The 26,550-nt window shown below is 45.9% G+C and overlaps 1 protein-coding gene across 1 annotated transcript in view; it reads left to right on the top strand.

Moving 5' to 3' along the window:
- Positions 1 to 882: 882 nt before the first annotated feature.
- Positions 883 to 26,550, top strand: part of LOC127580625 (semaphorin-3E-like) — a 198,562-nt gene continuing 172,894 nt past the window's right edge. Inside the window, exon 1 of the mRNA XM_052034285.1 lies at positions 883 to 952. The gene's annotated coding sequence lies outside the window, so the exon portion shown is untranslated. The remainder of the gene's footprint in view (positions 953 to 26,550) is intronic.

Here is a 26,550-nt window from a genome sequence, read left to right as displayed (position 1 = left end):
CAGTAAAACACTGCTCTTCTTTCTCTCCACTAAGAGATTTCTTGAAGCTCTGTGTGATAACTGAAGCTGTCTGGCATAGTTTTTGAACAAAGTCTTCATGGATTTGGAGCTAAATGATGTAGATCAGCAACATATCTCAGTTTATGCAAACTTAATGCTTACAATGTGCTATATAATTAACTCAGTTTCCTTCCAAGTAACTCGACATGTTGGTTACAAAATACTGGCCAAAGTATTAAGTAATTTTAAAACTTATGAAGCGATTCAAGTCCCACTCTCCCAAATAAAACATTAATTGGAAAGTATTAAAATATGGCATTCAAAGGAGTCGTTCTTTAAATGTGGAGCTCAAACTAATCTGTCTTTTACTGTGACCCATAAGTGTATCTTGGCATTTTTCCACGTAACACCAGGGGGCTATGGATCTGGGAGAGAGCAGGGAGGAAGGATCAGTGATCGGCGTGTGCACTGCACTGGTTCTCCGGACTAGGTTTCATCCTTCACAGAGCTCACCATTCTGCACCGCAGCCTCGGCCAGCACTGACCCCTGCCGAGAGCAAGCAGAGGCAAGAACTTCGTGCTTCTAATTAGGAGAGGTGAAAGGTGAACCAAACCTCACTGCTTGGCAGGGTTAAGTCCTGAAGGATTGAAAAAACACCAGGGAGGTGGGATTAAACTTCCAGAAGAGACTGGTAGCTGAAGATTGAAATACAAGGCAGACAGTGTTGACCAGAAGATAGAGTGTCATTCTGACACTGGAATAAGAGAGAGAGAGAGAGAGAGAGAGAGAGAGAGAGAAAGAGAATGAATATAGTTCAGGAGTGAAGAAGCGAAAGACATACCTTCAGCAGTATGTCAACGGTAGACATTGTGTGGCTTTTACTTGCATTGAGCTTGCAATCTTCCAGTGCTGGTGACACCAGCCATCCGAGACTACGCCTGTCATATAAAGGTGAGCGCAAGTTTACTGTTGTCATCAGCTGGGCTAATGTGGAGAACAAACTGCACTAAAGCTGTGATTTTCTGTTTGCCAAGTAGTTGAACAGTTGCTTTATTTTACTTATCGTGTGTTCACCACAGGGCACATTTGTAAAAGAGTTGGTGTGGATTTGTCAAATGTTACATTGCATTGAATTTAAAAGTGTTTCTTTAATCTTTTGAGTGAAGTTTAATTTCTGCATGAGCAGGGCCGATTTATGAAGCAAACCCTATCGCCTTTCTGTGGATCTGCGTAGATCACACATTTGACAACAAAAATGCACAGGTCAATCCACTGAATGTGTCCCAGCTGTCTTAACCCTCAGTTTCTCGATACTGTTCAAATTAAGACCCTTGAGCATTTTATTGATGCATCGTCACAGGAAGAGAAACCTTCTAACAATCCTTTCCTCCAGTTAGACAGCTGTTTATATATTTTGTACCTTTGTTAAACAATAGTAATTGTTTGACAAGCAAAATGTGATCTTTTCCAGACATGTGTTCACTTCTGAGATAGGGAATGCTGATTGAATGATTGATCTAGAGCAGCAGAGTCCACTGTAAACTTTCAGAAAGCTCAGGCGAAAATGTTCAGCTTTCTGCAGCGATGTTGTATCACAGCCCTGGAGGAGATTTCTGCTCCTTCTCCTTTCACACACACTCTATCAAATGAGACGGGACGCTGCACCCTCTGAATACCCCACCGCCCGTATCGTGCAGGCTTGGCCACTGAGCAGCTCACACAAGAAGAAACTTCTTCACACCCAGAGCTCAGCTACTCCTGAGGCAGAGAGCGGATGAGGCATCAGAGAACAAGTGTTGGCTGAGGCCAGGGATTAGTTCTGGAATTTTAATGTTTGCTGATTTCAGTAACTGAACTTGACGAATCTTTAACTCCCACCTCTCCTGATAACTGAGGATCATGGAACGGCTGTTGTTAACTGGATGGACGGTGGATGACTCTGCCTGAGGCACCAGCACCGAGAGCTCAGAAGCCAATGTACCGGGATCCAGTGACCAATCTCCCCACACAGGGTAGCTGGGAGATTCCAGCCAGACAGATTGACAGGCTGCCTGGTGCCAGTGATGGAGGGGTGGTAGTAGGAGTGATGTGGGGTGGGGTGACTTTTCAGAACTCAGCTGAGCAGTTCTTCATGTTCTGGTCATTCTTTCCAGAGAACCATAGCACCATAGAACAGTACAGCACAATACAGGCCCTTCAGCCCACCATGTTGTGCCGACCTTCAAACCACACCTAAAACTATCTAATCCCTTCCTCCCACATATCCCTCTATCTTAAATTCCTCCATATGCTTATCTAACAATCTCTTGAACTTGACCAATGTATCAGCCTCCACCACCACCCCAGGCAGCGCATTCCATGTACCAACCACTCTCTGGGTGAAAAACCTCCCTCTGACATCTCCCTTGAACTTCCCACCCATTACCTTAAAGCCATGTCCTCTTGTATTGAGCATTTGTGTCCTGGGAAAGAGACGCTGGCTGTCCACTCTATCTATTCCTCTCAATATCTTGTACACCTCTATCATGTCTCACCTCATCCTCCTTCTCTCCAATGAGTAAAGCCCTAGCTCCTTTAGTCTCTCCTCATAATCCATACTCTCTAATCCAGGCAGCATCCTGGTAAATCTCCTCTGCACCCTCTCCAATGCCTCCACATCCTTCCTATAATGAGGCGACCAGAACTGGACACAGTACTCTAAGTGTGGTCTAACCAGAGTTTTGTAAAGCTGCATCATTACTTTGCGGCTCTTAAACTCGATCCCACGACTTATGAAAGCTAACATCCCATAAGCTTTCTTAACTACCCTATCTACCTGTGAGGCAACTTTCAGTGATCTGTGGATATGAACCCCCAGATCCCTCTGCTCCTCCACACTCCCCAGAATCCTGCCATTTACCTTGTACTCTGCCTTGGGAGTTTGTCCTTCCGAAGTGTACCACCTCTGGATTGAACTCCATCTGCCACTCGTCAGCCCAGAACTGCATCCTATCAATATCCCTCTGTAAGCTTCGACAGCCCTCCACACTATCCACAACACCACTGATCTTTGTTTCATCTGCAAACTTGCTAACCCACCCTTCCACCCCCTCATCTAAGTCATTAATAAATATCACAAAAAGTGGAGGTCTCAGAACTGGTCCCTGTGGGACACCGCTAGTCACAGCCCTCCAATGCAAATGCACTCCCTCCACCACAACCTTCTGCTTTCTACAGGCAAGCCAATTCTGAATCCACACAGCCAAGCCTCCCTGGATCACTTGGCCTCTGACCTTCTGAAGAAACCTTTCAGGAGGGCCTTTTCTCCACTCGGGCTGGAGTGGGTGGGTGAATGCAGATTTGGGAGGGGAAGAGGTGGGGGGTGAACAACTCTGGTATGATGACCAGATAGTGGCCGGGGGGTGGGGGGAGGTGTGGGGTGGAGATTAGGACCATGAACAGGGGGTTAGGGTGGTCACTGGGTCAGGGAGGTGAGGATGTGGGTTGGGGTGGAGAGTGAGGTTGATACCTTAAGGAGCATGGGTTGGGAACCAAGACAGATCAGTGTTTGTGGCAGGACAGGTCGGTCCAAAGGACACATGGGCAGTGCAGGACATGTTACAGTTCACAGCTCCCAGTTCACACTGTACTTAAAGCCCATTGTCCCAGGACTGCTACTCGTTGCCAGTCCCCACACAAAGTGGACGCTCCTCCTGCAGCACTTGAAAGGGAGCAGTGAATGTCTCCTACGCCTGAAGACCTACACTCAACGTTTCAGGAACAGCTTCTCCCCCTCTACCATCAGATGTCTGAATGGTCCATGAACCCATGAACTCTACTTTGTTGTTCCTTTTTGCACGATTTATTTATTTTGTAAGTTATAATAACCTTTTGTAAACTGTAGCACTGCTGCAAAATGATAAATTTCATGACGTACAAGTCAGTGACAAGAAACCTGATTCTGCCTGCGGTGGAGCTTCGCTGTAGAGTCTGCAGAATGTTGATGTCTGAGGTTGGGTTCTGAGTTGTTGCAGTGAACACCTGTAACACATGCTGATGTTTCTGAGACGGACAAACTCTGAAACTAACGCTATTTCAGAGGCTGTGACAGGTGCCTGTCAGTGTCAGGCACTGGGGGTCTTCGGGCTCTGTCTCAGGTCCAGTGACCAGCAGTGTCTACCGGTTCCCCATGTGCCCAGCAGACGTCTGAGGGATGGACGACACATGGCTGAGACACTGGAGACCCAGAGCTGACACGGCCAGAATCATGGAAACGTGCACCTCCCTGTCTGATTCCAAGGGGAATAAAACCTGATCTCGGGTGCTGTCTGAGTGGGTTTCCCCGGGTGCTCCAGTTTTGTTCCATGATCCATGTGTGGGTCGGTAGCTAATTGATTACTGTTAGCAAGTGGCAAAAACATAAGAACAGGAGTCGGCCATCTGGCCCGTCAAGCCTGCTCAGCCATTCAGCAAGATCATGGCAGATCTGGCTGTGGACTCAGATCCACCTTTTCCTCATAATCCTTAGTTCCCCGACTATGCAAAAATCTATCTAACTGTGTCTTAAATATATTTAATGAGGTAGCCTCTACTGCTTCCCTGGACAGAGAATTCCACAGATTCACTACTTTCTGGGAAAAGCAGTTCCTCCATATCTCCGTCCTAAATCTATTCCCCAGAATCAAGAGGCTCTGTCCCCTAGTTCTAGTCTCACCTACCAGTGGAAACAACCTTCCTGCCTCTATCTTGTCTATCCCTTTCATAATTTTATATGTTTCTATAAGATCCCTGCTCATTCTTCTGTATTCCAGCAAGTATAGTCCCAGGCCACTCATTCTCTCCTCATAGGCTAATCCCTCACCCCCGGAATCAACCAGGTGAACCTCCTCTGCACCACCTCCAAAGCCAGTATATCTTTCCTCAAGTAAGGAGACCAGAACTGCACACAATACTCCAGGTGCGGCCTCACCAGTACCCTGTACAGTTGCAGCATAACCTCCCTGCTCTTAAATTCAATCCCTCCAGCAATGAAGACCAACATTCCATTTGCTTTCTTGATAACCTATTGCACCTGCAAATCAACTTTTTGTAATTCATGTACAAGTGCTCCCAAGTCCCTCTGCACAACAGCACGCTGCAATCTATCACCATTTAAATGAGAATCTAATCTTGCATTTTTCCTTCCAAAGTGGATGACCTGGCATTTACCAACATTGTACTCCATCTGCCAGATCTGCCACTCACTTAAGCTATCTATATCTCTCTGCAGACTCTCTGCATTCTCTGCACAATTTGCTTTTCCACAGTGTCATCAGCAAACTTAGAGATGCTGCACTCGATCTTCTCTTCCAAATCGTTAATGTATATCATGAACAGTTGTGGGCCCAGCACCGACCCCTGCGGCACCCTGCTCACCACTGATTGCCAACCAGAGAAACACCCATTTATCCCAACTCTCTGCCTTCTATTGGTTAATGAATCCTCTACCCATGCTAATATCCTACCCCCAACTCCATGTATCCTTATTTTATGGATATGTCTTTTATGTGGCACCTTATCGGCCACCTTCTGGAATTCCAAGTATACAACATGCACCTGTTCCCCTCTATCCACTGTGCTCATTATATCCTCAGAGAATTCCAGTAAGTTTGTCAAACAGGACCTGCCCTACCTGAATCCATGTTGTGTCTGCCTGATGGAACCACTTCTATCTGATGTCTCGCTATTTCTTCCTTAACGATAGCTTCAAGCATTTTCCCGACTACAGACGTTAAACTAACTGACCTGTAGTTACCTGCCTTTTGCCTACATCATTTTTTAAACAGTGGCGTGACATTCACTGTCTTCCAATCCACTGGGACCTGCCCAGAGCGCAGAGAATTTTGGTAAATTATCACATGTGTCTACTATAACATCCACCATTTCTTTCAGTACCCTGGGATGCATCCCATCAGGACCAGGGGACTTGTCTACCTTTAGTTTGCTCATCACTACCTCTTTAGTGACAGTGATTGTATCGAGGTCCTCACCTCCCATCACATCCATAACATCTCTCTTTGGCATGTTAGATGTGTCCTCCACCGTGAAGACCGACATAAAATAGTCGTTGAAGCCATTTCCACATTACCCAATATTAATTCCCTCTTCTCAACTTCCAAGCGACCTACGTTCACTTTAGCCACACTTTTCCCCTTTATATAATTATAGAAACTAGTACTATCTGTTTTTATATTTTGTGCTAGTTTACTTTCATAATCTATCTTCCCTTTCCTTATTGTTTGCTTAGTGATTCTTTGTTGTTTTTTAAAGTTTTCCCAATCTTCCAGTTCCCCACTACTCTTGGCGACTTTAAACGCATGAGCTTTTAGCCTGATGCCTTCCTTTATTTCCTTAGTTATCCAAGGCTGGCTCTCCCACCCTTACTCTCCTTGCTTTTAGCTGGAATGTACTTTTGTTGAGCTCTGTGAAAAATCTCTTTGAAAGTCCTCCCCTGTTCGTCAACTGTCCCACCGTATAACTTGTGTTTCCAGTCTACGCTAGCCAACTCCTCCCTCACCCCGTTGCAGTCTCCCTTGGTTAGGAACAATACACTGGTTTTAGATCGAACTATTGCCCCCTCCATCTGTATGAGATGGTATAATCTGGGGGGGGCGGGGTGCTGATGAAACAGTGGGGGGGGGGAGGGGGGCTCCCATCCATGCTGACTGCGATTCCGATCTACACTAATCCCATTTAATCACATTAGACCCGTCTCCCTCTGTGCCTTTCCTCTCCAAGCACCTGTCAAAACACCTCTTAATGTAATTGTACCCACCTCTACCACATCGTCTGGCAGCTCGTTCCATATACCCACCACCCTCTGTGTGAAAAACTTACCTCTCAGCCCTCTCACCTGTTCCTTCCAGTTCTAGACTCCCCTACCTTAACTCTGACTGTCTACCCTTTCAATACCCCTCATAGTTTTAGAAACCTCTCTTAGGTCACCCCTCAGCCCCCCACGTTCTAGTGAGGACAAACCCACTCTCTCCAATCTCTCCTTATCAGTAAACTCCTCCATTCCAGGCAGCATCCTTGGGAATGTCTTCTGCACCCTCTGCTGCTACCACACCCCAGCACTGATCTGTGACGCACCGTTCTTATGCTTTGCCAGTCAGAGAAAACAAAGCCACTTAGGTTTCCTGTGTTTCCCACCAGCCAGTAAACCCATAATGTCTTCAACAACAGCTTCTAACGTGTCCCCTTGGCGGATGTTCAGTGAACTGCTCCGCACCTTCCACTTACTGCCTTCCTCCCTTATTTGAATTAAGGACCTAATTTGTTATTTCCAATCTAATGGAACCTTTCCTGATCAAGGAATTTTTGAAATTTTTGAATTTTTCTCACTGGTCACTGGGATGAAGTCCATAGGCAACTGGGAATTCCCTCCATCCTGAGCAGAGGCTACACTGGGTACTATAGTGGAGTGGTGAAGTTACTGGTCATGAATACAGAGGCCTGGACACAAAGGTGTTCAAACCCCTTAATGACAGATGGGAAATTCATTCACGTAAATCCATTTCTTTCATTGGGGCTCTTCAGGAAAGGGAATCCGAAATAAAGACAGAAAACGCTGGAGATACTCATCATGTCAAGTAGCATCTGGAACGTAGAACATAGAACACAGAACAGCACAGGAACAGGTCCTTCACCCCACAATATTGTGGCAAACTCATTAAACTATAATTAAAAGCCTACTAAATTAATCCCTTCTGCCTTCACAAGTCCATATTCCTCCATTCCCTGCACATCCATGTGCCTATCTATGAGTTTCATAAACGCCTCTATCGTATCTGCCTCCACCACCACCCCAGGCAGTGCATCCCAGGTGCCTACCGCTCTCTGTGTAAGAAACTTGCCCTGTCCATCTCCTTTGAACTTACCCCTTCTCATCCTAAATTCAGGCCCTCTGGTATTAGACAATTCAACCCTGGGGAAAATATACCAGCTGTCTATCTGTGCCTCTCATAATCTTATAAACTTCTATCAGGTCTCCCCTCAGCCTCTGCCGCTCCAGAGAAAATAACCCAAGTTTGTTCAACCTCTTCTCATAGCACCTACCATCTAATTCAGGCAACATCCTGGTGAATCTCTTCTACACTCCCTCCAAAGCTCCACATCCTTCCTATAATAGGGCGACCAAAATTGAACACAATACTCCAGATGCAGCCTATCTGTGGAGAGAAAAACAGAGTTCACGTTTCAGGTCAATGGTGCTCCATGACTGAAATGTTCTCTGTCTAAGGGCAGCACAGCTGGAAGCTACTAGAGCTGCTGCCCCTAATGCCAGTGACCCAGGTTCTATCCTGACTTCCAGTGCTGTCTGTGTGGAGCTTGCACATTCTATCCCTGTTTGTGTTGGTTTCCTCCAGGTGCTCCAGTTTCCTCCCATGTCCCAAAGATGTGCAGGTTGGCAATTGTAATTGGTTTATTATTGTCACACACAGTGAAAAGCTTCGTTTTGCATGCCACCCAGACAGATCATTCCAGATATAAGTACATTTGGTGGGTTAATTTTCCACTGTAAATTGCCCCTGGTGCAGAGGGAGAATTTAGGGGAAATTGATGGGAATGTGGGGAGAATAAAATGGGATTAATAAAGGCTTAGTGTGAATGGGTGGTTGATGGTCAGTGCAGACTGAGTGGGCCAAAGGGCCTTTTACTGTGTTGTATCTCTCCATGACTCGATGACCATGTTTTATTCTCACTACAGGTGCCGCTCTGACCTGTTGAGTATCTCCAACATTTTCTGTTATTTATTTCTGATTTCCAGCATCTGCAATTCTTTCAGCCCTGGCATCCTCTGAGCCAGCTTACAGCAATGCAGAGTTCAGAGTTATCACAATGTTCTCCCAATTAATCCTACAATCTTTCAGCTGTTTTCTTGTTACTATGTCGTTGCACTTTTTCAGGCTGCAGCTGGTGATATTAATTCTGGGTATGAATCAGATAAGAGGAATTGTAACACTAACCTCTTGTGTCCTGTCTGCAGGCTAGAAGAGGTTGTGCTCTTTTTGTGATTGTTTTTTAAATCTTGCCATGGTGAATTCCAAATCTAAACCAGGTTAAGATCGATTTTAGCAACAATCAAATAAAGATGACTGCTTACTGAGGCATCGCTTCTGAAGAAAGTCTCAGTCAGCGGATGTGAAATTTCCTGCAGGATTAATTCTTGATATATTTTTGGAATTATCAGATTAACCTATTAGCTATCAGGGCTGCTAGAATGTCAAAAATCCGTCAATCGGATTCAATGCCAAGGAGCCCAAGAAATTCCACAATCGGTTAGGGGATTTATTCACCCATGGTGAACACAATTAAAAGTTCTCTTTTGCTGCAAGTGTTGCTTTTATTTATGAAACTGTTACCAATGGAAAGTGTGCTGTCCAGCAGTGGTATCCCATGACCACTGACCGTCCTGTCTTGCCCCTTCCCAGGGTACAATGGAGTTACCATTCGAGCAATACAGAGGCCTGGACGATGGCAAGTCAGGAGGTCAAATCCCACCCCAGCAGTCATGGACTTTCAATTCTGTTAATAAGCTAGGATTTATTTATAAAGGTAACTTGTAATGATGGTCACAAAACCACTGGGTTGTTGAGAAAACCTTTCTGGTTCCCTGAGGTGCTGCCGGGAGTGACCTCTGACGCCCTCTTCTGGTCTGGGTGGCCCCAGACCCACCATTGTGGTGACACTGAAATGGCCGATCACTTCAAGGGCAGTCGGGCGATGGGCAGTACATGCTGGCCTGATCACTGATGCTCAGATCCTGAAACATCCTCTGCAGAAAATATCTTCTACAATTTGTCAAACTTTGATGAATCTGGCACTCTGCAGACCATTCCACACAGAGTGGCTGCTCTACACAGACGGTGTTGGACATGTCACAGTCCAGAAGAAGTCTTCCCATAACCTTGACTGTCACCCGTTCTTCCTGACCCACCAGCCTTTGCCCAGAACATCCCAGCCACCTTTCACAGTGGGCACTACCGTAGGAGATTCCTCATGCCTCATTATTCCCGTTCCCAGCAATTCCACAGAGGAATCACAAGCCCTGATTTTAAATGGGGGTGAGGGTCAAAGGGTAATGAAGGAGGGGCAAAAGGTGAAAAGGTAAGGGGTTATCATAGGGTCAGTGCAGTGAACATTGGTCTCTCTCCAGCACGGCAGCATGAGAACTGCATCAATTCATCTCCATGGAAACTCACTAGGATCAGCTCTTCTGATTGGTGGAAGGAATGTGGGTGGACCAGTATAAGGCCTTCTTCCCACAGATTCCCACAGGAATTCTTGGTTGACAGTAAAGACCCATCCCTGGCTTTGCTGCTGTCAAGGTTGCCAAAGTTTTCCGATGTTTTATGGGACATACTTCACAGAAACTGGCCATTCAACTCATCCAGACGATGCTAGCACTAACGTTCCACTCCAGTACCGTCCTGTCTCATGTCCATCCATCAGCACCACCCTCTACTCCCCTGTCCACTGGTCCAGCCTCCCCTTCAATGCATCCATATCGTTCACCTCAGCCACTCCCTGAAAGAGTGAGTTCCACATTCTCCCCTCTTGTTGGATTAGGAATCTTCTTCTGAATTCGAATGGATTTCTCAGTGAGTCTCTTATAATGACAGCCTCTGGTTCTGTTCTTCCCCATAGTGAAAATATTCTCTCTAAATCCACTGGGCAGAGCAGTTGCTGTACCAAGCTGTGATACATCCAGATAGGATGCTTTCTATGGTGCATCTGTAAAAGTTGGTGAGAGCCAAAGGGGACAAACCGAATTTCTTTAGCCTCCTGAGGAAGTAGAGGCGCTGGTGAGCTTTCTTGGCCATGGCATCTACGTGATTTGACCAGGACAGGCTGTTGGTAGTGATGACTCCCAGGAACTTGAAGCTCTCAACCCTCTCGACCTCAGCACCATTGATGTAGACAGGTGCATGTACACCGCCCCCTTTCCTGAAGTCAATGACCAGCTCTTTTGTTTTGTTGACATTGAGGGAAAGGTTGTTGTCATGACACCATTCCACTAAGCTCTCTATCTCCTTCCTGTACTCTGACTCATCGCTGTTTGAGATATGGCCTACAACGGTGGTATCATCTGCAAACTTGTAGATGGAGTTAGAGCAGGATCTGGCCACACAGTCATGAGTGTATAGGGCCTCCCTCCTTGGACTCTGTCTTTACCTCTCATTATCTTGGTGAGGCAGCCAGCAAAATCAAAGACTCCACCCACCCGGGACATTCTCTCTTCTCTCCTCTTCCATCGGGTAGAAGATACAGGAGCCTGAGGGCACGTACCACCAGATTTAAGGACAGCTTCTACCCCACTGTGATAAGACTATTGAACAGTTCCCTTATACGATGAGATGGACTATGACCTCACGATCTACCTTGTTGTGACCTTGCACCTTATTGCACTGCACTTTCTTTGTAGCTGTGACACTTTACTCTGTACTGTTGTTGTTTTTACCTGTACTACATCAATGCACTCTGTACTAACCCAATGTACCTGCACTGTGTAATGAATTGACCTGTATGTTCAATATGCAAGACAAGTTTTTCACTGTACCAATTTCAATACCAATACCAAAACCTTGCAACACTTTAAAAATCTCGATGTCTTCCCTATGTATTCTGTCCAGGCCACTCTTGTTTTATACCTCTCAATTAATTTTCCCCTCAGCAAACAGCCCCATCTGTCCTCACCACCATGGTGTTCCTGTCCTGGCCACACCCCGAGAGATCTCTGCAGTCTCTGCTTTCCAGTGCTGTGACCACAGCTGCAGAATACTTGAAAGGAAAGAAACAATTCATAGCACTAAATAATTTTCAAACATGAAAAACCCATCAAAATAATTAAAACATTAAAAAACAAATGACTAAACATCTTCTACTTCTTCTCTGGGCACTGAAGTGAATGCTGGTGGATACAGCACTGGGCTTATCCTGGCAAGGAATGTGAGATAGGATTCTCTGGGAATTCCAGGCAGCTCTGCTTCAGAGTTGGACTCCATGTGGAATTCAGCAGCAGAATCCGGTTGGCAGATCGCCGTAGTGTTTGGCTGGTCATTCGGAATTCCACCTTATGGGGGAGTCCTCAACTTGTGTCCTTGGATCAAAGCCGGCAGTTCTGTGAGGAGCTTCCAGCAAATCCCAGGCCCTTATCCGCAGTGACTGCATTTTCTGTGATGTTTATGCCTGCTCTGGAATTCAGTGCTGGCTGGGAAATGTCATGTTAATAAGGTCAGACCATTAAACTACACTGAGCTTTCCTAGTACCTATCCCAGTGAGGGACATCTTTCCCTCTGACCTCACTGCAGTGGGAATTAAATTCAAGCCCAGTTTATTAACTCAGGAAATCAAAAGCATAAATCATACTGTGGCAGCTTTAACCATTGTCCTCTGCTGCAGACCACACTAATTACCACAGAAAGAACAACTTGCCCTGACAACGTTGACACATCCTTCAACACGTCACAGTAACCAGGATCAATCAGTCTCACTGGGATCTTGGTTTATGGTCCTCACACTTTTAAAACAAAATTACAATTGTTCTGCCACAGGATGTTACTTAATGTTTATGATTCTAGGTCAGTTTGACAGTTCTTGAGGGTCTGATCTTTATGAAAGTGCAATAAAAATGAAAAATAAATACAATATTAGAGAGGATATAAATATTGACGTTATTACATCAAAAAGCTGCTCTCAGGGTCAGACTCTGTAGAGGGTGTGATCAATCACAGAGTAGATACAAAGTGGAGAACACCCCATTGTTCAGGAGAAAGGTTCCAGGGTTAAGCCCAGAGCTCACCCTCCCCGACAGCCCATTTCTAAGAACCCAGTGCAAACCACACATCATTGTTTGCGCAGAACGTGGTGCGTGGTGCTGGCTAACACTCAGATCTGTGCTTCCAGCTCTTCAGCAGCAGAGCAAGGACGAAGAACTGCACCTCAGAATCATGAGAGCAGAGACAGGTGGTTTATCAAAACTGTAGCATTTAATATTGTTGTCCTTTGCAACTTTCACAGTGCAGAGCTTTTCACTTTCAAACTTCTGCAGAAGCACAGACTAGAAGGTCCGACGTACCAGTGTGAACAGTTGGATGCAAAACAGAACTGGAATGAATCCAGAATCTCTATGTTTAATTACAAACAACTTTACAACTTTACTTTGAATAAACATTTCATAAATAATTTGGTTATAATGCCCCAAATTTTACAAGAGGAGGGGCTCAGAGAAGGACCGTTTATAGGTTTATTATTATCACATGTACTGAGGTACAGTGAAAAACTTGTCGCATAACGTCCATACAGATCATTTCATTACACAGTGCATTGAGGAAGTACAAGGTAAAACAATAACAGAATGCAGAATAACGTGTTACAATAACAGAGAAAGTGCAGCGCAGGCAGACAATAAGGTGCAAGGTAGATTGTGAGGTCAAGAGTCCATCTTATCGTACGAGGAGACCATTCAATAATCTTGTAACAGTGGGATAGAAGCTGTCCTTGAGCCTGGTGGTATGTGCTTTCAGGACTGGGGTGGGGGGGGGGGTGGGGGAAGGTAGGGGTCTGTGCATGACACAGGCCAAGGTTTGGAGAGATTTTATCTCCTGGGTAACATTCCTATTTCTCACGTCAGTGGAGGCACACCCAGCGTCAAGTGTGGAGTTTTGTTTGGGTGTGAGTCATCTCCAGGATTCCATAAGAATGAAATCCTGGGGTTAAGGTCGGTGGTGAGGTGGAGATCCAGAGAGGAGTGTGGGAGAGACCAGGAGGGGGTGAAATTAACCCCGAGATGAAAATGCTGGGAACACACAGCAGTTTAAGCAGTGTTTGTGGAGAGAGAAAAACAGAGTTTTAGTTGTGAAGAAATGTCTTCAACCTGAAATGTTAACTCTGGTTCTCTTCCTACAGATGCTGCCTGACCTGTTGAGTCGCTGTAATTCTTCTGTTTTTATTTGAGATTTCCAGCATCTACAATCTTTTGATTTTTAGTTAAAATTGGGACTTATGTTAGCTCCACTGAAGATCAACAGAGAAACCTGATATTGTGAAAGATACTTGATATCTTGAAGCTACATTACATTTAGTTGCAATGACACATTGCTACAGATAAATAAAATCACCATCAATAATGTTTTAAAAGGAAATGTAATCTGAAAAACTACCAAATCCTAAAAAAGTGATGTATAAACAGCTGTCAGTTCTTCTTCAATTGTGAAAGGCGGTTCTGGAAACGTCCGTACCATTTGTCATCGTCACTGATCCACAAACCGTCTACCCTGTCAGTACACGTGTAGTTTGACAAACTTTGGTGGACATTCCTGCACTGCTCCTAGCCTCAGTACAATACAATGCAGACTCTGGGAGATGTGGCCAGAACAACAGCCCTCAGCACAAGGGCTATGGTGTTTAAAGCAGATGTGCATGGTGACTCCCTTTCCTTACTTTGTTCTTGGGGTACGGGCAGTATTGGCGCTTGTCACAAGAGACCACAGATGCTAGAACCTAGAGCAACACACAACCTGCTGGAGGAATTCAACAGGACAAGCGGCATCTGTGGGGGGAGAGGAATTGGCAATGTTTCAGGTCTACATCAGTACTCCTGCATCAATCCTAATGCAGGGTTTCAACCTGAAGTCTCAAGACCCGTTCTTTGCACAGATGCTGCACAACCTGCTGAGTTCCTCCAGCAGATTGTTGCTCCAGGTTTAAAGCCGCAGTGTCAGTGTGATGACCCTTGACCTCACAATCTACCTCGTTGTGGCCCTTGCACCTTATTGTCTGCCTGCACTGCACTCTCTCTGCAGCTGTGACACTTTATTCTGCATTCTGTTATTGTTTCCCCTTGTACTACCTCAATGCACTGATGTAATGGCCTGATCTGTATGGATGGCATGCAGGACAGTTTGTCACTGTACCTCGGTACATGTGACAATAATAAACCAATTTACCAACTTTAATTTACCAGTGATGTTGCTCCCACTGAGGTACTGAGCATGGCGATGACAATGAATGCCTGGAGTGAACATGTCCTGGATGCGAGGACAGCTGACACCCACTCTCTGATACCCCAGAAAGTCACAGTTGTTCAGTGCTCCCAGAGATTTCACATTCTACTTAACCTTTTACTGAGGTACCTGAAGATCATGAACAATGGATAAAAGCACAAAATAAATGGATTTGACTTTGTACAACCATGAAAGGGATAAAAGTTGCCATCCCTGATTTACCTCCAACAAGCTGATCGAAAACCCATGCAGTGTGCATGAAACAACTTGTGTCTCACATCAAAAACATACTGACACAGTCAGGATCAGTACAGTCCCTCCGTATTCATTGTTTGAGTTCAAATCTACCTTCTCTCCCAAAAATGGGAGTCATGTGATAAAATATTAAGGATTTTTCCCTGGGTAGAAATGTCAAATACTAGAGGACATGCATTTAAGGTGAGAAGGGAAAGTTTAAAGGGGATGTGTGGGAGCAGGTTTTTTATATACACAGCGCTGGGTGCCTGCAACGGGCTGCCAGGGGTGGCAGTGGAAGCAGACAATAGAGTGGTGTTAAATAGACACATTCAGGGAATGGAGGAATATGGACCATGTGCAGACAGAAGAGAATTAGTTTAATTTGGCATCGTGTTCAGCACAGACATGGTGGGCTGAAGGGCCTCTTCCTGTGCTGTTCTGTGTTCTGTGTTTAGAAAGAGATTGACATCTTGGAATACCTCCGTTTGGATTCTGTAGCCCAATATTTTCCTTCATGGAGCCCAAACTGAAACTCTTGTTTTTTGTTATTCTTTGCTCTCCTGCCTCTTCATCCTCGAGAGACTCTGCCTTCTTGCTGCTGCTTACCGTACAAAGCCCCTCCAAACACACAACTGTTCTGTCAGCACACAGTCGGATTGGCGCCGAGCCCAATGATATCTCCAAGAGCAGAGATCGCGAAGTGACAAAGAGGAATTTTGACCATGAACGTGCCTTGCCCAGGACCTGGGTTTTGGGACTAATTCACTTAATTAATTTATAGCAGAGTGAACATCAAAGCAGGCCCTCCCCAATCTGTGTGACACAACTATTCAGTCTGACTGTCACAACCATCAGGACTAGATTTATTTTTAAAGTTGGACCAAGAGGAAATGTGGGAAATCAAGAAATGAGCCTGAGGGGAAATTAGTGGAGGGGAGATTGGTTAGCTGTAAAGTTTAAAAAAATCGAGTGACTCCTGATTAACTCCAGCAGGTTGGTAGCTTGAGGCTACATCCTAATGAGGAAGCTGTGGTGTTGTGGCATCATTGGGCATGGGGTTGATGGTTACTTTGACTCATAATGTAAAATTAGAAATTAACCAGAAAACTGGTGAAGTGCAATTGATGTTCCTGCCTCTACTGGGACTTCATCATTTCACACCGATACCTTCCTCAACCTTTGTCAGAGGATTACTGAGAGACATAGAACCAAGGGGCCGGGGTCTGCCACTGGGTCCTGTCACCAAACCTCAGCTGAACCCAATCCTTACAGTCAGTGCAATGGCAAAATAATGCTCCCGCTGCATTGGCAGTGGTGCCACAGCTGTGTGGGACAAACCTTAAGCAGTGTGCAGATTCCAAATATTTACTGCAGGACTTTAAACTTCGTCTTTAAGGGTCTCTCATCATTGACTACCAGCTCTCCTCACACACACACACACACACACATGGCACCATCACGCACATGCGCACACATGCACCATCACATACATGCACCATCACACACATGCACACACAGAGGCACAAGCACACATGGAGGGTCAGAGTACAGGGGTTATTTCTGGCCTGTGATCCTGTGCACTGTGTCTGTATTGTCACTGAAACAGACACAGGAGTGGGCCAATAACAGTAAGAGAAAGAAACTTACTTTCAAAATCCTGGGACTGTTTTTTATCTTTCCACTAATTTGCTGATGTAGAACACAAGGAAACAGGAGCAGGAGGAGGCCACTCAGCCCCTCAAGCCTGTCCCACCATTCGATGGCCGATCTAAACTGGCTTCAGCTCCTCTTCTGTGCCAGTTCCCATAATCCTCAATTCCTCAACCTTTCAAATATTTATCAATCTCCACCTTAAATATATCGAATGACCTGGTCTCCAGCACTCTCAGGGCCAGATAATTCCAGGGAATCACCCCATCCCCCTCCAAGAGTACACACCTCCATTTTAACTCACCGTTCCCTTATGCTGTGACTGTGTCCGCTCGTGACTCCCCCACTGGTGGAAACATTCCAACATCTACCCTGTTGCCCCTCAGGATCTTGTATGTTTGAATAAGGTCACTCCTCATTCTTCTAAACCCCAAGGGATATAGACCCAAACTGTTCAGCCTCTCTCAACAGGACAACCCTTTCATCCCAGGAATTACCCTGGTGAACCTCCATTGGACTGTCTCCAACGTTACAAATCTCCTTTCTTAGGTAAGGGGACCAGAACTGTGCTCAGGACTCCAGGTGTAGCCTCACCAACACCCTGTACAACAGGAACACAACCCTGTTTTTAAACTCCAACTCCTTCACAATAATGACCAACATGTCGTTTGTCTTCTTAACTGGGCCTACCTGCTAATGTTTAGTGATTCATGCTCTAGAACACCTCAATCCCTCTGATCTTCACTCATTTTCATTTCTATCCATTTAGATAACAATCCGTCTTTTGATTCCTCTTACCCAAGTGCATGAGCTCACACTTCCCCACATTAAACTCCAGTGGCCAGGTTTTCACCCAACCACTCAATCTACAGCATCTATATCTCGATGCAGGATCACAATGTCCTCATCACAACCTCTTCCACCTATCTTGTAGATGAAAATAATGACACCCATTCAAACTTGTGCTTTTCTGTGAATTTTATGGTGGTCTTCAATGGTTGCTATGGATACTTCAAAATAGGGTAGATGGACTTTCAGACATTTCAATCAGCCATGCTGCCTGTGTCTGGCAGTGAGACTGAAGCAGGAATCTTTGAGATTCATCCCCAGGTCAATGAATGGAAGCCTGCAATCTTACATCCTCTGGTAAAAATAAAATTACATCTTTTTGTTTGAATTGAACAATGGAATGAGAAAGTTGAGTAGAAGGCAGTGGTCTGTAATCTCCTCCCATCTCCAGCCTCTTCTCCCTGAAGCATTGTTCATAACTGAGATATAAGCAGAGCACTGGGGCAGCAGACACGAGTGGTGTGACAGGGGTGAGAGACGGGTGGTCATTACTGTGCATAGTTGAGGTAACCCTGGCTGCCCTCCTCTCCCACACACAAAGGCTGGGGGTGAAGAGGTGATGGCCTGTTGGCAGAATGTTAATTCCCTTTGCTTAGTGTGGCTCAGTTCCTTGTTTGATGAACTTGTATTTGGGGATAGAACTCTGGTGTGGAGGAGGGTTGGAGGTGAGGGTAATTCTTGGGGCTTGGGAGTTGGAAATGTTGGAAGATAAACTGCCGAAGGGATAGAAGGCTGCAGAGCAAGTGCTGGTAAATGGGATGAGTATAGATGGGTTTAATGGTCAGCATGGACACAGTGGGCCGAAGGGCCTGTTTCTCTGCTGTATGACTCTGCGACTCTAATTCAAGAACCAACAGAATTTTGGAAGATGACAAACAGAGGATCCACAAACTCAAAAGCCACTTCTTCCAAAGCTCTGGCTCATAAATCATCAGCTCCTTGAGCTATCCCAGCTTTCATACTTACTACCTTCCCCACACCATCTGAACACTCAGTTCCTGCAGATCCCATCCGTACGAGATACAGGATTCTCTAATGTATCTGATGTGGCTTTGTATCTCTGCTTTCCTGAAAACAGGCAAAGAAATGGTTTAATTCCTCTGCCATTTACTTTGTGCCCATTATAAATTCTCCTGTCTGTCTATAAGAGACCCACACTTGCCCTCGCTCCTTCATATGTACCGAAGCACTCTGGCAGCCAGTTTTTATGCTTATCACCGATCTACTCACATTCACCTTGCCCTTCTTTATCTTGGTGAGTTCTAAACTGTTCCCACTCCTCAGGTAAGTTGTGACCCTCAGGTCTCGTCTGATTTCTGCCAACATTATAATTCTCTTCTCTCAGCAGCTATGGAGGAACCACTGTTCTTGTTTGGCTTCTGCACTTTCAAAGGTTTTTTCTTTACAAGTTATGCATTACTCCCTTCAATGCTCACACTGCCAGCCACTGCCGTGCCTCTTCCACAGACTCTCCCTCACCCTCTTCTCATACCTTCATAATTTTGTTTGTTCAGAGTCAAGATGCTAGATTTGCATTGAACTGCATCACTTCCACGTAAAGTTCTCATCATATTTTGGTCTTCCCCAAAGGCCTCTTTACAGCAGGGTTGTAATTGGTTGGAGACAGTGAGAGATAATGAGGATATATCGAGATTCTTTGATGTCCCACCCAGTTGAATGAGGCAAAAAACAAGCAGCAGGTCAGGCAGCATCTCTGGAGGTAGAAGGATGGGTAGGTCTCAACCCTAAACATTGACCATCCCTTTCCCTCCACAGATGCTGTTCAACCCACTGAGTTCCTCCAGCAATTTTTTTTGCTCCAGATCCCAGCATCTGCAGCCTCCTGTGTCTCCAGCTGAAAGAGGCACCTTTTGTTCAAGCCCAGGAAATGCTACTAAAGCAGCTGTTCAACATATTCTTCTTCAGCAGCTGTTGTGATGAGTCTTTCAGGAATAAGACTGACAATCAGTTTCCTTGCCCGAGTACTTTTTGTGGTTAACCACGGCAGACATCAGAGTAGAAATTTGGGAATTGCCTATTTATAGAATGTTTTCAAATGGCAGTCTTGATTACATCCCATAATATTGGCTGAATGGGTTTCTGATGCAAGGACTCAGGCACTGGTGTTCCACATCTTGATGTGGGATTCACCACATCCGTTTCACATATCCCTATTTCCATAGTATCTCATCATCCTCCAGGGATAACCTATGGTGTTCTGGTGGATGAGGCTGCAGATCTGATCAGATATTTCTAAACATAGATCAGTTGAGGTCCCAACAAATGAAGCCTTTGAAAATACAGCTTGTCAGAAATAATGAGAAGCCATGGTTTTGCCTGTTGATGGTCTTTAATTTAGTGCTTGCTCCTGTTGTTAATTTTAAATTGACTGAACAGTATCCAGTCATGTTGCATCCAGTGCATTGGGATTGGAAAACACCCTGGAACACTGCTCCTTCATCCCAAGGGTGCGGTGGAGAGAAGGTCTCCCATTTCATAGGTCACTGTTGTTTTCGAAGGACATCTTGACTAATTTATAATCATTTATTGTTATCTGGGCCTCACTGGACATCAAGCTGCCAATTATTGCCCATCCCTCTTTGTCCATGAGAAGGTGGTGGTGAGCAACCTCCTTGAACTTGCTACAGGTCTTCCGCTGAAGGTGCCCCTATACAGTGCTGTCGGGGACAGAGTTCCAGGACTGAAGGACCAACGATATATTTCACAGTCAGGGCTGTGAAGGAGGGGAACCTGTAGCTGGTGGTCTACCCATGTGTCTGGTGGAGGTCATAGGTTCAGCGGTCCTGTCCCATTCCAGTAGAGATAATCACAGCTGCAAGGAATGTGGCAAGCCTGGTGTGAGCACAAACCTCAAACGTTCATCAGAGGTATTCTCCGTACCCTGCGGATGATTTCACTTTCACTGTAAGGACAGCACAATGGTCTCCCTGAAATAATACTATAAAAACAGAATTGACTTTTGAAGCTCCCTTGGACAAGCATTTGGGAGACAGTGACCATTGCTCCATAACCTTTAAAATTGTCATGGACAGGAACAGGTGCAGAGAGGACAAGAGGTTTTTCAATCGGGGAAGGGCTAACTACGAGGCTATAAGGAGAGAACTTGGGAGTGTAAATTGGGATGTCCTTTTTGAAGGAAAATGTACCATGGGGATGTGGTCGACGTTCAGGGATCTTATGCAGGATGTTAGGGATAAATATGTCCCGGTGAGGCAGAGGAGGAATGGCAGGGTGAAGGAACCGTGGGTGACGAGAGAGGTGGAACGACTTGTTAGGGAGAAGAAGGTAACATATGTGAGGTATAAGCAGCAAGGTTCAGACAGGGCCCGTGAGGAATATAAGGTAGCGAGGAAGGAACTTAAGAAAGGGCTGAGGAGAGCTAGAAGGGGACATGAAAAGGCTTTGGCTAGTAGGGTTAAGGAAAATCCCAAGGCCTTTTTCAAGTACGTGAAGGGTAGGAGGATGGTTAGGGTGAAGGTAGGTCCGATTAAGGACAAAGGTGGGAGAACTTGCCTGGAGGCGGCGGAAGTGGGAGAAGTTCTGAATGAGTACTTCTCTTCGGTATTCACCAGGGGGAGGGGTCTTGATGATGCGGAAGGGAGTGCTGGTAGGGGTAATGTTCTCGAGGTTGTTGATATCAAGAGAGAGGATGTGTTGAAGTTGTTAAATAGTATTAAGACAGATAAATCTCCGGGGCCTGACGGGATTTTCCCCAGGCTGCTTCGAGAGGCAAGGGAGGAGATTGCTGAACCGCTGGTAAGGATCTTTGAGTCCTCGTTCTCTACGGGGGTGGTGCCGGAGGATTGGAGGATTGCGAATGTGGTCCCCTTGTTCAAAAAAGGTAATAGGGATAGGCCAGGGAATTATAGACCGGTGAGTCTCACGTCTGTGGTGGGTAAGCTGTTAGAAAGGATTCTAAGGGATAGGATTTATGAACACCTAGAGAATCATGGACTGATTAGGGACAGCCAGCATGGCTTTGTGAAGGGAAGATCTTGCCTCACAAGCCTGATAGAGTTCTTTGAGGAGGTGACCAGGAAGATTGATGAGGGCAGTGTGGTGGATGTGGTTTACATGGATTTGAGTAAGGCATTTGATAAGGTTCCTCATGGTAGGCTTCTTCAGAAGGTCAGAGGCCGAGGGATCCAAGGAAGCTTGGCTGTGTGGATTAGGAATTGGCTTGCATGTAGAAAGCAGAGGGTTGTGGTGGAAGGAGTGCCCTCGGATTGGAAGGCAGTGACTAGTGGTGTCCCGCAGGGATCGGTTCTGGGACCTCTACTTTTTGTGATATTTATAGATGACTTAGATGAGGGGGTGGAGGGCTGGGTTAGTAAGTTTGCGGACGACACTAAGATAGGCGGTGTTGTGGATAGTGTGGAGGGCTGTCGGAGCTTACAGAGGGATATTGATAGGATGCAGAGCTGGGTTGACAAGAGGCAGATGGAGTTCAATCCGGAGAAGTGTGAGGTACACTTTGGAAGGACAAACTCCAGGGCAGAGTACAGGGTAAACGGCAAGGTACTTGGCAGTGTGGAGGAGCAGAGGGATCTGGGGGTTCATATTCACAGTTCATTGAAAGTTGCCTCACAGGTGGAAAGAGCAGTTAAGAAGGCCAATGGGATGTTGGCTTTCATAAGTCGCGGGATTGAGTTTAAGAGCCGCGAGGTTATGATGCAGCTTTACAAAACTCTAGTTAGGCCACACTTAGAGTACTGTGTTCAGTTCTGGTCGCCTCATTATAGGAAGGATGTGGAGGCGTTGGAGAGGGTGCAGAGGAGATTTACCAGCATGCTGCCTGGATTGGAAAGTATTGAATATGAGGAGAGGCTTAAGGTGCTAGGGCTTTATTCACTGGAAAGGAGGAGGATGAGAGGAGACATGATAGAGGTATATAAAATATTGAGAGGAATAGATAGAGTAGACAGTCAGCGCCTCCTTCCCAGGGCACCGATGCTCAAGACGAGAGGTCATGGCTTTAAGGTTATGGGTGGGAGGTTCAGGAGAGATGTCAGAGGGAGGTTTCTCACCCAGAGAGTGGTTGGTGCATGGAATGCACTGCCTGGGGTGGTGGTGGAGGCAGATACATTGAACAGGTTCAAGAGCTTGTTGGATAGGCATATGGAGGAACGTGAGATAGAGGGATATGCGGGAGGAAGGGGCTAGGTAGTGTGAGGGTGGTCTGATGGACGGCACGACACTGTGGGCCGAAGGGCCTGTTTTGTGCTGTATGGTTCTATGGTAAGCGAACAGCATGCTTGCCTTCATTGGTTGGAACATTGAGTATAAGAGTCAGGAAGTCATGTTGCAGCTGTGTAAAACTTTGGTCAGGCCACATTTGGAGCACCACGTGCAGTTCTGGTCGCCCCATTATAGAAAGGATGTGGAGGCTTTGAAGAGGGTGCAGAAGAGGTTCACCAGGATGTTGCCTGGATTGGAAAGTATTAGCTATAAGGAGAGGTTGGGCAAATTTGGGTTGTTTTCTCTGGAGCGGCAGAGGCTGAGGGGAGACCTGATAGAGGTTTATAAAATTATGAGAGGCACAGATAGGGTAGACGGTTAGAGCCTTTTTCCCAGATTGGAAATGTCATAAACAAGTGGACAGAGCTTTAAGCTGAGGAGGGGAAAGTTTAAAGGACACATGCAGGGCTAGTTTGTTTTTACACAGAGAGTGGTGGGTGTCTGGAACCTACTGCTGGGAGAGTTGTAGAAGCAGATATAACAGCAACGTTTAAGAGGCATTTCAACAGACACATGAACAGGCACAGAATAGAGGGATATAGTTAAGATAGATATATTTATCAGTGAAATGTACATCAAAACACACAGTGAAATGCACCTTTTACGTAGAGTGTGCTGGGGGCAGCCCGCAAGTGTCGCCACGCTTCCGACGCCAACATAGCATACCCACAACCTCCTAACCCGTCGTTCTTTGGAATGTGGGAGGAAACCTGAGTGCCAAAGGTTGAGATGGGGCAGAGTTTGTTAAGTGTGTCCAGGACGGATTCCTGACACAGTATGTTGACAGACCGACTAAAAGGGATACCATATTAGATCTAGTTTTAGGTAAGGAATCAGGTCAGGTGACAGATCTCTCAGTGGGTGAGCATCTGGGCGACAGTGACCACTCCTCCATAAGCTTTAGCATTGTCATGGACAGGGATAGGAGCAAAGAGGATGGGAAGATATTTAATTGGGGAAAGGTGAATTATGAGGCTATAAGGCGAGAACATGAGAGTGTAAATTGGGATGACATTTTTGAAGGGAAATGCACTATGGAGATGTGGTCGATGTTCAGGGATCTGTTGCAGGATGTTAGGGATAAATTTGTCCCGGTGAGGCAGAGAAGGAATGGCAGGGTGAAGGAACCGTGGGTGACGAGAGAGGTGGAACAACTAGATAGGAAGAAGAAGGCAGCATACATAAGGTGTAAGCAGCAAGGATCAGATAGGGTTCATGAAGAATATAGAGTAGCAAGAAAGGAACTTAAGAAGGAGCTGAGGAGACCGAGAAGGGAACATGAAAAGGCTTTGGCGAGTAGGGTTAAGGAGAATCCCAAGGCTTTTTTCTCATACGTGAAGAGCAGAAGGATGGCTAGAGTAAAGGTAGGACCGATTAGAGAAAAAGGTGGGAGGATGTGCCTGGAAGCTGTGGAAGTGGGTGACGTTCTTAATGAATACTTCTCTTCAGTATTCACCAAGGAGAGGGGTCTTGATGATGCTAAGGACAGTGTTGGTAAGGGTAATGTTCTGGAGCATGTAGATATCAAGAGAGAGGATGTGTTGGAGTTGTTAGAAAATATTAGGACAGATAAGTCCCCGGGGCCTGACGGAATATTCCCCAGGCTGCTTCGTAAGGCGAGCAAGGAGATTGCTGAACCGTTGGCTAGAATCTTTGAGTCCTCGTTGACCACGGGAATGGTACTGGAGGATTGAAGGGTGGCAAATGTTGTCCCCTTATAACAAAAGAGATAGTAGAGATAGTCCAAGGAATTACAGACCAGTAAACCTTACACCTGTGATGGGTAAGCTGTTAGAAAGGATTCTAAGAGATAGGATCTCTGAGCACTTAGAGAATCATGGACTAATTAGGGACAGCCAGCATGGCTTTGTGAAGGGAAGATCTTGCCTCACAAGCCTGATAGGGTTCTTTGAGGAGGTGACCAGGCATATTGATGAGGGTAGTGCAGTGGATGTGGTCTACATGGATTTTAGTAAGGCGTTTGACAAGGTTCCACATGGTAGGCTTCTTCAGAAGGTCAGAGGCCAAGGGATTCAGGGAGGCTTGGCAGTGTGGATTCAGAATTGGCTTGCCTGTAGAAAGCAGAGGGTTGTGGTGGAGGGAGTGCATTCAGATTGGAGGGCTGTGACAAGTGGTGTCCCACAGGGATCAGTTCTGGGACCTCCTACTTTTCATAATATTTATTAATTACTTGGATGAGGGGGTGGAAGGGTGGGTTAGCAAGTTTGTAGACAATGCAAAGGTCTGTGGTGTGGTGGATAGTGTGGAGGGCTGTCGAAGCGTACAGAGCGATATTGATAGAATGCAGAGCTGGGCTGAGAAGTGGTAGATGGAGTTCAATCCGGAGAAGTGTGAGGTGGTACACTTTGGAAGGACAAACTCCAAGGTGGAGTACAAGGTTAATGGCAGGATTCTGGGCAGTGTAGAGGAGCAGAGGGATCTGGGGGTTCATATGAGATGTTAGCTTTCATAATTTGTAGGATCAAGTTTAAGAGCTGCGAGGTAATGATGCAGCTTTACAAAACTCTTGTTAGACCACACTTACTGTTTCTGTTTCCAGTTCTGGTTGCCTCATTATAGGAAGGATGTGGAGGCGTTGGAAAGGGTGCAGAGGAGATTCACCAGGATGCTGCCTGGATTGGAGAGTATGGATTATGAGGAGAGACTAAAGGAGCTAGGGCTTTACTCATTGGAGAGAAGGAGGATGAGGGGAGACATGATAGAGGTATACAAGATATTAAGAGGAATAGATAGAGTGGACAGCCAGCGCCTCTTCCCCAGGCACCAATGCTCAATACAAGAGGGCATGGCTTTAAGATAATGGGTGGGAAGTTCAAGGGAGACGTCAAACGGAGGTTTTTCACCCAGAGAGTGGTTGGTGCATGGAATGGACTGCCTGGGGTGGTGGTGGAGGCTGATACCTTGGTCAAGTTCAAGAGATTGTTAGATAAGCATATGGAGGAATTTAAAATAGAGGGATATGTGGGAGGAAGGGGTTAGATAGTCTTAGGCGAGGTTTAAAGGTCGGCACAACATGTTGGGCTGAAGGGCCTGTATTGGGCTGTATTGTTCTATGGTTCTAGAACGGAGCACCCAGAGGAAACCCACGCAGACACGGGGAGAACATACAACTCCTTACAGACAGTGGCTGGAATTGAACCCGGGTCGCTGGCGCTGTAATAACGTTACGCTAACCACTACACTACCGTGCCTGCCCACATTCAGACCATGTTCAGGCAGGTGGGATTAGTTTAGATTGGCATCATAGTTGGTGGGGACGTGGTGGGCGGAAAAGGCTGTTCCTGTGCTGTACTGTTCTGTGTTCTACGTTCTAAGTAGCGGATGCACTGAAAGGAAAATGCAGTCTCCTTAACCACAGAATCTGTGTACAGCAATGGTGAATGGATTCTGGGGAGTGGTACATAACTGGAGATGTTTCTGTTCCCATCCTCTGTGACTCCATCTCAGGTCCTGAGATCAGTGTTTCTAATGAGCTACAGGATCCAGCCCTGTGGTTAATTTTACAA

Source organism: Pristis pectinata, chromosome 19 (genome assembly GCF_009764475.1).
Source record: "Pristis pectinata isolate sPriPec2 chromosome 19, sPriPec2.1.pri, whole genome shotgun sequence".
NCBI classification, from domain to species: domain Eukaryota; kingdom Metazoa; phylum Chordata; class Chondrichthyes; order Rhinopristiformes; family Pristidae; genus Pristis; species Pristis pectinata.
The sequence above is the reverse complement of the archived record's forward strand: the minus strand, read 5'-3'. Positions and strand labels throughout refer to the sequence as shown.